The 7,206-nt window shown below is 46.2% G+C and overlaps 1 long non-coding RNA gene across 1 annotated transcript; it reads left to right on the forward strand.

The window, feature by feature from the left end:
* The first annotated feature begins 362 nt into the window (after positions 1-362).
* LOC115251793 (uncharacterized) lies at positions 363-4,085 on the forward strand. The gene is made up of 4 exons (XR_003890337.1): positions 363-480; positions 1,261-1,358; positions 3,473-3,667; positions 3,792-4,085. It is a non-coding gene; the product is annotated as an uncharacterized lncRNA (long non-coding RNA).
* The last annotated feature ends 3,121 nt before the right edge of the window (positions 4,086-7,206 follow it).

Here is a 7,206-nt window from a genome sequence, read left to right on the forward strand (position 1 = left end):
TCTGCCCTGCCATTGCTTTAACAATAATTGACCATGTAGGTTCTCATTCATCAAAGCTTTATCTAAGAGCAACTGGACATTTACCATGAAACGTACCAATGTAATTTAGACATGGACGCAAAGAAAAATGACGCAAAACTAGTTTTAGTCACGTTGGAATTTTTGCCGAATTACTCATAAATGAAAGATTCATCACTTCGTGCACCTCTGCAACTTGTGTAAACTAATCTATGACTCCTGGCTGAGTGTTTAGCTACAGAGGGATGTATTTATTGTGGCTGTTGAGCCGTGGATACTGTATGTTTTGGCAGGGTTGTGGTAATGCATGTGTTTACAATGAGAGAGAACGCCGGCTCAAGGATTCCACCCGCGCCTTTGCATTATCAACAAGCCTTTAAATAGCCCAGCAAACTTTTTTCACCTCTTCCCTGGGGAGGATTGGTTTTCCCCTTAACTTCTGACCCCAACAACGGCGCGACCGTAAGTAGACGCAACAATATGTGGCGGGTGCAGCTAGGAAACAATGTACATAGAATAACTTTTTCAAGGCGTATTATTTACTGGTATTTCATAGTTTTCGTCAGTGTTGCAGCAGTTTTTTAATGTTTTAGAGAAGCCTAAATAACAGTTTACCCACTGCTGGTACCACTAGATGTCCTCGCTGGATAAATTTAATTCTCTCTGATGCCAGAAACAGTTAAATCAACAGTCATGCTGAGGTTCACCTCGGTGGTGTGTTTAACTTTTTCTCATAATCTGTTTTTTTATTTGTTTTTTAACAAATTCCTCCTTAAAGTACGTTTAAAAATAGATGAATTTGTCCCTGTTTATGTGGTATAAAATAAACAGAATTAAATCGCTTAAGTAACCTTTTGCAGTTAACTCTATAAATAGTGACCACCATCACCTTTGAACATGGTGATTCAGAGTTTCCATGACATGATGATCCCACTGTGTTCAAGGGAAGATGTAATGTTAATCTAAATCTCCCTTGTTGACTGCAGTGAAACAATGTTTTGGCAAGTCTAGGCTCTAAATGTTCCTAGGATTATCTGATTGGAGATTTTTGCACTGATGAAACCCGAAACATCTGCTCGGGTCAGCACAGCGAGGCCACAAGTTTGTCATAAAAATCAAATGTCAGGGAGGCTGAATACCCAACTGAGATGAGACATTTAGTCAGTGTCCAAACATCAGCTCAACGCGTCATCATTTTCCGTTTTTCTCCCTTCCCTCCCATTTTTTCCTTGCGTAATTTAGAAATAAAGGCAGAAGACTGGATGACCTCCAGGAACGGACAAAACTTTTCAACCATCTCCCGTCTTTCAAAAATTCTGGAGAATCTACATTCATTATCGGTGAGCAAAACGGACGTTTTCCACATCTGTTTTTGCACTCGCAATGATTCCAGTTTTGTTTTTGTCGATACGGATATGGGTTGCTCCATATCTTTACAGTAATAAACACTCATTCAAGTTCCCATCTCCAACCATTCTGGCCAACCTCAGAACTCAGGAGTAAACTTTTGTTTTCGCATGAAAAATGTGCTTCTTACAGGATATTTTCTCCTTTTCGGACCATTTCAACTTATAAGTCTTTGCAGTTGCTAAAATCCGCAGACCAGTCTGTCCAGCAACAACAGCCCCACCAGGTGTTACGGTTTGGGGGGGGTTTAACAGAACCCGAGAGCAGGCCAGGGTGGCCTGGTAAGAGGGTCAAAGGGTTTTATTTACGGGGGGGACAACATAAGACAACGGCAGTCCTCCCGGGCCACAGAGAGAACACGGGAACAGAAGCAGTCCTCCAGGACTGCAGAGAACTCGGGAACAGAGGCAGTCCTGCAGGACTGCAGAGAACTCGGGAACAGAGGCAGTCCTGCAGGACTGCAGAGAGAGCTCGGGAACAGAAGCAGTCCTCTAGGACTGCAGAGAACTCGGGAACAGAGGCAGTCCTGCAGGACTGCAGAGAACTCGGGAACAGAGGCAGTCCTGCAGGACTGCAGAGAGAACCCGGGAAGAGAGGCAGTCCTGCAGGACTGCAGAGAGAACTCAGAACCAGAGGCAAACCCACCACACTCTGGCAACAGAAACCAAACCAAAACACGCCAAGGGAAAACCAACCAAACCAACACATGAACAGGGGAAACCAAACCAACACTCTGGCACTGATAGGCAGATGCACCCACCTTAAGTAGGCGGCAGGATGTAAATTGCCTACAGGTGTGCCTGCCTGCAGTGCCAGCTGCCGCCAATTGAGCTCAACACCGCCCCTGCAGGACAAAGCAGGCACAACCCTGGACCCCAACACCAGCTTCCCAAATTCTGGGTTCTAAGATGGTTCTAAGTTTTCATCAGCACTCAAGTAGCCAATAAAGAGACATGAGAACTCTGAAACTAAAATAACAAAGAGGAACTATGAAGTTTTGTTGTGCAGGAATTTAGCTAACAAACCCTAGATGCCATGTTGTCATCAACCAGGTCTTGCTTGTGTCACCTGGCAGACATTCACAAATGATATTTTTAAATTTTACAGCTCAACTGGAACGTCTGTCGTCACTCTGGCTAAGTGTTTTAATGATGGCAACATTTTCAGGGGTTTATTTCATAGAGAGCTCTCTCTGTGTAATCGGCCGTCCCGAGTTGTTCCTGTCACAGTCCGCCCAGTGTTTGCACTAGATGGCTTCCAGAGGGAACACTTAATGAACCTGCGTGTGTTGTGCTCTGTACTTCCTTTGGCGTGTTCCTCCACCGTTCTGGCGCCAGCGGCGCGGCTACACGTCGCTCGCCCGGGGGCTCGATCAGCTCGCACCAGAAACAAGGTGTTTGGAAGCTGTTGTGATTGTTCTGAAAATATGCCTCAGTTAGCAGCGGGACTCTTTTCAGACGTCTTTGTACTGTTGCATATATGCAGCTATTTCCCACGAAAAGACAACTGATAAAAACAACTGATAAGTAGAGATTAAACAGGCTGACAGAGATGATTCATAGTATGGGTTCAGGCGTGACTGCATCGACAATGACTCCACCAAAACCTAGATCCAACGCTGGTAGACCGAACAACGGCTCTCCTTTTTATGAGGTATTCTACATAGATAAACAGATAAAAAAGTAGTTCTACTGAAGCTTAGACAAAATAGACGGCAACATGTTTGGCTTTCCTGAGGCCTAGATGTTTGACAGCATGAATGTTGCTCCAGAACGCTGTGTTTCGTCACCTCCTGTGTGTTTATTAATGCATCATTCCATAAGAAGGTGCCACCACACTTAGCGACACTTTGTTGCTAAGCTAATAAAAACAGTTTGGTTTTATAACATCACATCAATTTTATTGGCACATCACTTCAATGACGACTTAGCCACAGATTTATGTGCACATTATGTAGATCATTCATGTCAGCATAATACCAAACTACGGGAGACCCGGATGTTAATTTCAACATCTGGAGTTGATTTTCAGCATGATGTCATTACAGGCTACCACGGTGTCAAACCTTGGAGCAGTACTGGTGTCTTCATCAATATCTCCGCTACATTCCGCCATAGATGAGCTGCAAATTGACCAGACAGCTCGATGGTGCTGCCCTGATTTTTACGGATATGCCCTGAAAGTCTCGCCTTGGCTAACCAAATCATTATCCCAAAATCAGCTTCTTTCAGTCCACGTTAAGGTATTAAAAAAGGTCCAAAATATGTTCTTAATTGCATTTTTTTTTAGAAATAGCTGCACTAGAAATTGCCGGCCCAATTTTCACCACGCGTTATTTGATGTTGGCGGTGTTGTTATTTCAACAGAGATTCAACAGAGGTCACCACAGGTTTCCCGGCTGTGACGCCTGTGCTGCATTTAAACAGGCCCCCGCCGAGAGGGAAAACAGGCGCACGGCACTTCTGTAAATGGAGGGACTGCGAGACAAAGAAGGGGAGAAAAAGAAGTGGAGCGATACGGTCGGATGGCCCGAATGGAAACTTGCGGCGTGTTTTTGTCTGGTTCCAAACAACCCGGCAACAACCACACCCTCTCAGGAATTCCTGATGCGAAAATATTTCATGTCACGGATTTAAATGAGCGGTTCGCTCTCAACAAAACAGGATGTGTGAATATTTTCAATCTGTTTATGGAATTAGTTTAAACACAGCTGCCTATGGCCAGTTTAGAACTCTTGCTCCAGGAACTGGCCACCTACGGAAGTCTCCTGTAAGCCAAACTAAATTGCACGGGTATAAAAAATGATAGTGTGAGGTAAGCCCTGACCTTATCCATGGCCATGGGCAGCAAACTGGAGCTCAGCAGGCTGGAGGCAGGTTAGTCAACCTGGTGTCTGCGAGCGGGTGTAAAACTATGAGTCCTCGGAGATTTAAGAACGGCAACTGTTCTTCCAGATGACATTTACCCAGCCGGTGCACACGTACAGCACATCATTGTTATTTCTCGCACCGTGTGCACACAAAGAAGCCGGTGCTTCTGGCAAAACAGAGGTGCAGCTTCTACAGTGCAAAAAAACAGCCCTTGTGCACACCGAGGGAGAGCCATGTCAACTTGCAACCGCGCCAGCTTCAACGTGTCCAGACTCTGCAAACACTGGTAATAAAATTTGACGGATGACTTTCGGGTCACAGAGCTGATCGGTGGCAGGGTTACGCACACACTGAGATCCCACATGGCTCCTCTCCTCTAGATCCTATCAGGCAGATAGAAACAACGACCAGCTCAACATAATAACCCTGGTTTCTGGCTTCTCTTGGGCTTTTGCCTCCATTAGGTGTGTTTTGAGTGAAATTGAGGCATATTTCTTCACTTAAAATTAGCACTAAGTAGTAGAAAGTAAATCCCCCCTATTTATCAACAGTGCCTGTTGTCTGGGTGCTTTGGAGCAATTGTTCCCTGGAGGCGTCATAAAATCCTCCAACTCATTCTGAGCAGGTCCAACTCACATGTGCTCTTCCTGTGCATTTCATCCTCTTTGGCAGGAACTCCATAGAGGTGACCTCACGATATTCCCGTTACTTTCTCCTTTTTTCATAAAATAGACACCTCTAATGTGCCCCTGGTCAGAGTCGTAAGTGGCTTTTGATAACAGCCATAGGCAACAACAGGTCTGGACACTAAGAAAACCGACGGGGATGTTTTTTTCTTCCCACTTTTTCCTTGACTGTTTTTGTCCGTGTCCATCTTCACATACCCCGTTCCAGCCAGAGTTCACTGCCAACAGACACTGTAGCATTTATTCAAGGCCTGGGGAGACAGACCTTGACCGAAAAGGGTCGCCTCTGTGTTTTTCACACCGGAATATCAACTTGGAAACTTTCCTTGATCTCTTTCAAAACCGTGCCACAATTTTCCCCCTGTGCTGATTTCTGTCGACCTCGCCTCCTTTCCCACCCTCCCTATCCTCACAGCTGGTTGAGGGTTATAAATAGTTGGTTTTGGAATGTAATTTTGAAGAGATTTGTTCTTTTTTGGGATATTTTTGTGGCATTTCTACTTGGCTGCACGCCGCAGCTTGCGTGCTATTGTGTGCTGTTGTTTGAGGAACGGACTGAGAGAAACAGTCCACGCAGTGAAAAGCATCTATCACAGGACAAAAGCAGGTCAGGAATAGTAATGCTGGTCTGAGAGAGCGGAGCTTATCCCAACCGGCAGTCTGGATTTCCTGCCCGCAGCCCTCTTTAGTCACACACATACGCAGGTTTGTGCTAATGCAGTGCCGGTGTGTGTGTGTTAGCATGGCCAGAGTGGTGTTTGAGGCCCTCAGTGCCTCAGTTGTTGTTATATTCAAGAAGTTTTTTTCACTTTTTAAAATCCCCTTCTCTTTAATACTTGCACCTTTTAGTGAAAACAGATACTTGAGTTATTTCCTGTGTGTTCTTTTAATTCAGACACATTCTTATAGCACATATTTAGCACCTAATTAAGTTATCTGCTGTGTATTAAAAACTGGAAGGAAATTGAGGATGACAGAACCGCAAGTTTACCCATAACCACGAAAAGCCTCCCCACCACAGGCCCCCAAGACCCACCCCCTACAGCCTGGTCTACAGCCTGCAGGCACGCCAACATGTGTGGATACATACAGATAGACATGCCCACATATCTACAGAGAAGAACCTTGGAGGTGTGCAAAGATCCAGTTGAAGTGGTTAAAAAGCCAGTGTGGGTGCCTCCCTTTGGAGATCTTCCAGGGACATCCAATTCGGGGGAGGCCCGAGTAGATCCAGATTTCTAGAGGGATGATATGATCCCCTCTGGTCTGGGAACGCCTGATCCCCTCAGAAGAACACTGGTTTTCCTGTTACCAACATGGTCTGACCCTGGATAAGAGGAAGATGGTGGAAGAGTGCAGGCGCACGTGCGCACCGTCCAGTAGACTATAACGCTAGCTAATGTCAAACGGATGGCTGTTTTCTTCTGCGTCACCATGGAAACGCTAAAACACTTCAATATGTAAGGCATGAGCGCACTCAGTGATGACTCACTTCGCCCCGCCCAGCGTGCACGGCCGGCATGGATTCCCCCACCACACACATGTGAAAACATCCCTCAAAAATGAGAAACAGGTCATTTTTGAGACCCAACAGGCATCTGCCGCTGCAGTTCATCGTGATCGTGAATCCACGATCTGGAGATGATCCTCATTTGTAATTGCTCAGGAGAAGTAACGAGAGGCAGCTGGCTGGACGTTCTCAACGCACGGAGCCCGCAGACATGGAAGCGAGCGCGCTCCGTCGGGCCATGCCCTCTTCAAGTAGCAGAATTAGCCAGGTGACTCCCGGCGGATGGGTAATTTTGTTGCGTCCTCAGAGGATCTAATTGAGGACGTTGACCCACAGAGCACCTAGGAGCAACAAGGGGAGTAGGACTCTGGGGAAGTCCTCCTAACGTCCTTCCTCTTTGTCCTTCTGCGTCCTCCCCATGTTCGACCCAAATAATCCAGTCCCACAACACACACGCTCTTGCTCTCCACCCACTTCTGAAGAGCGTCTTCTCGCCTGCTGGATGGTGACATAAGCATGTCTGTTCGCCACTCGGGCTTATGTAACACACTTTAGTGGCACAGCGTGTTACGGTTGAGTTTGTCTTAAAATCAAACGGACATCAGTGACTTCCTGACCCTCAAGAAGGAATATCAGGTGTCTGGGTCACCAGAGCCACTCCCTCTTTTTTGCTCCTGGCCATCTCCACCTCTTTAAACACTGAATTGCTCAGCAG

This window comes from Takifugu rubripes, chromosome 12, assembly GCF_901000725.2.
Source record: "Takifugu rubripes chromosome 12, fTakRub1.2, whole genome shotgun sequence".
NCBI lineage: Eukaryota > Metazoa > Chordata > Actinopteri > Tetraodontiformes > Tetraodontidae > Takifugu > Takifugu rubripes.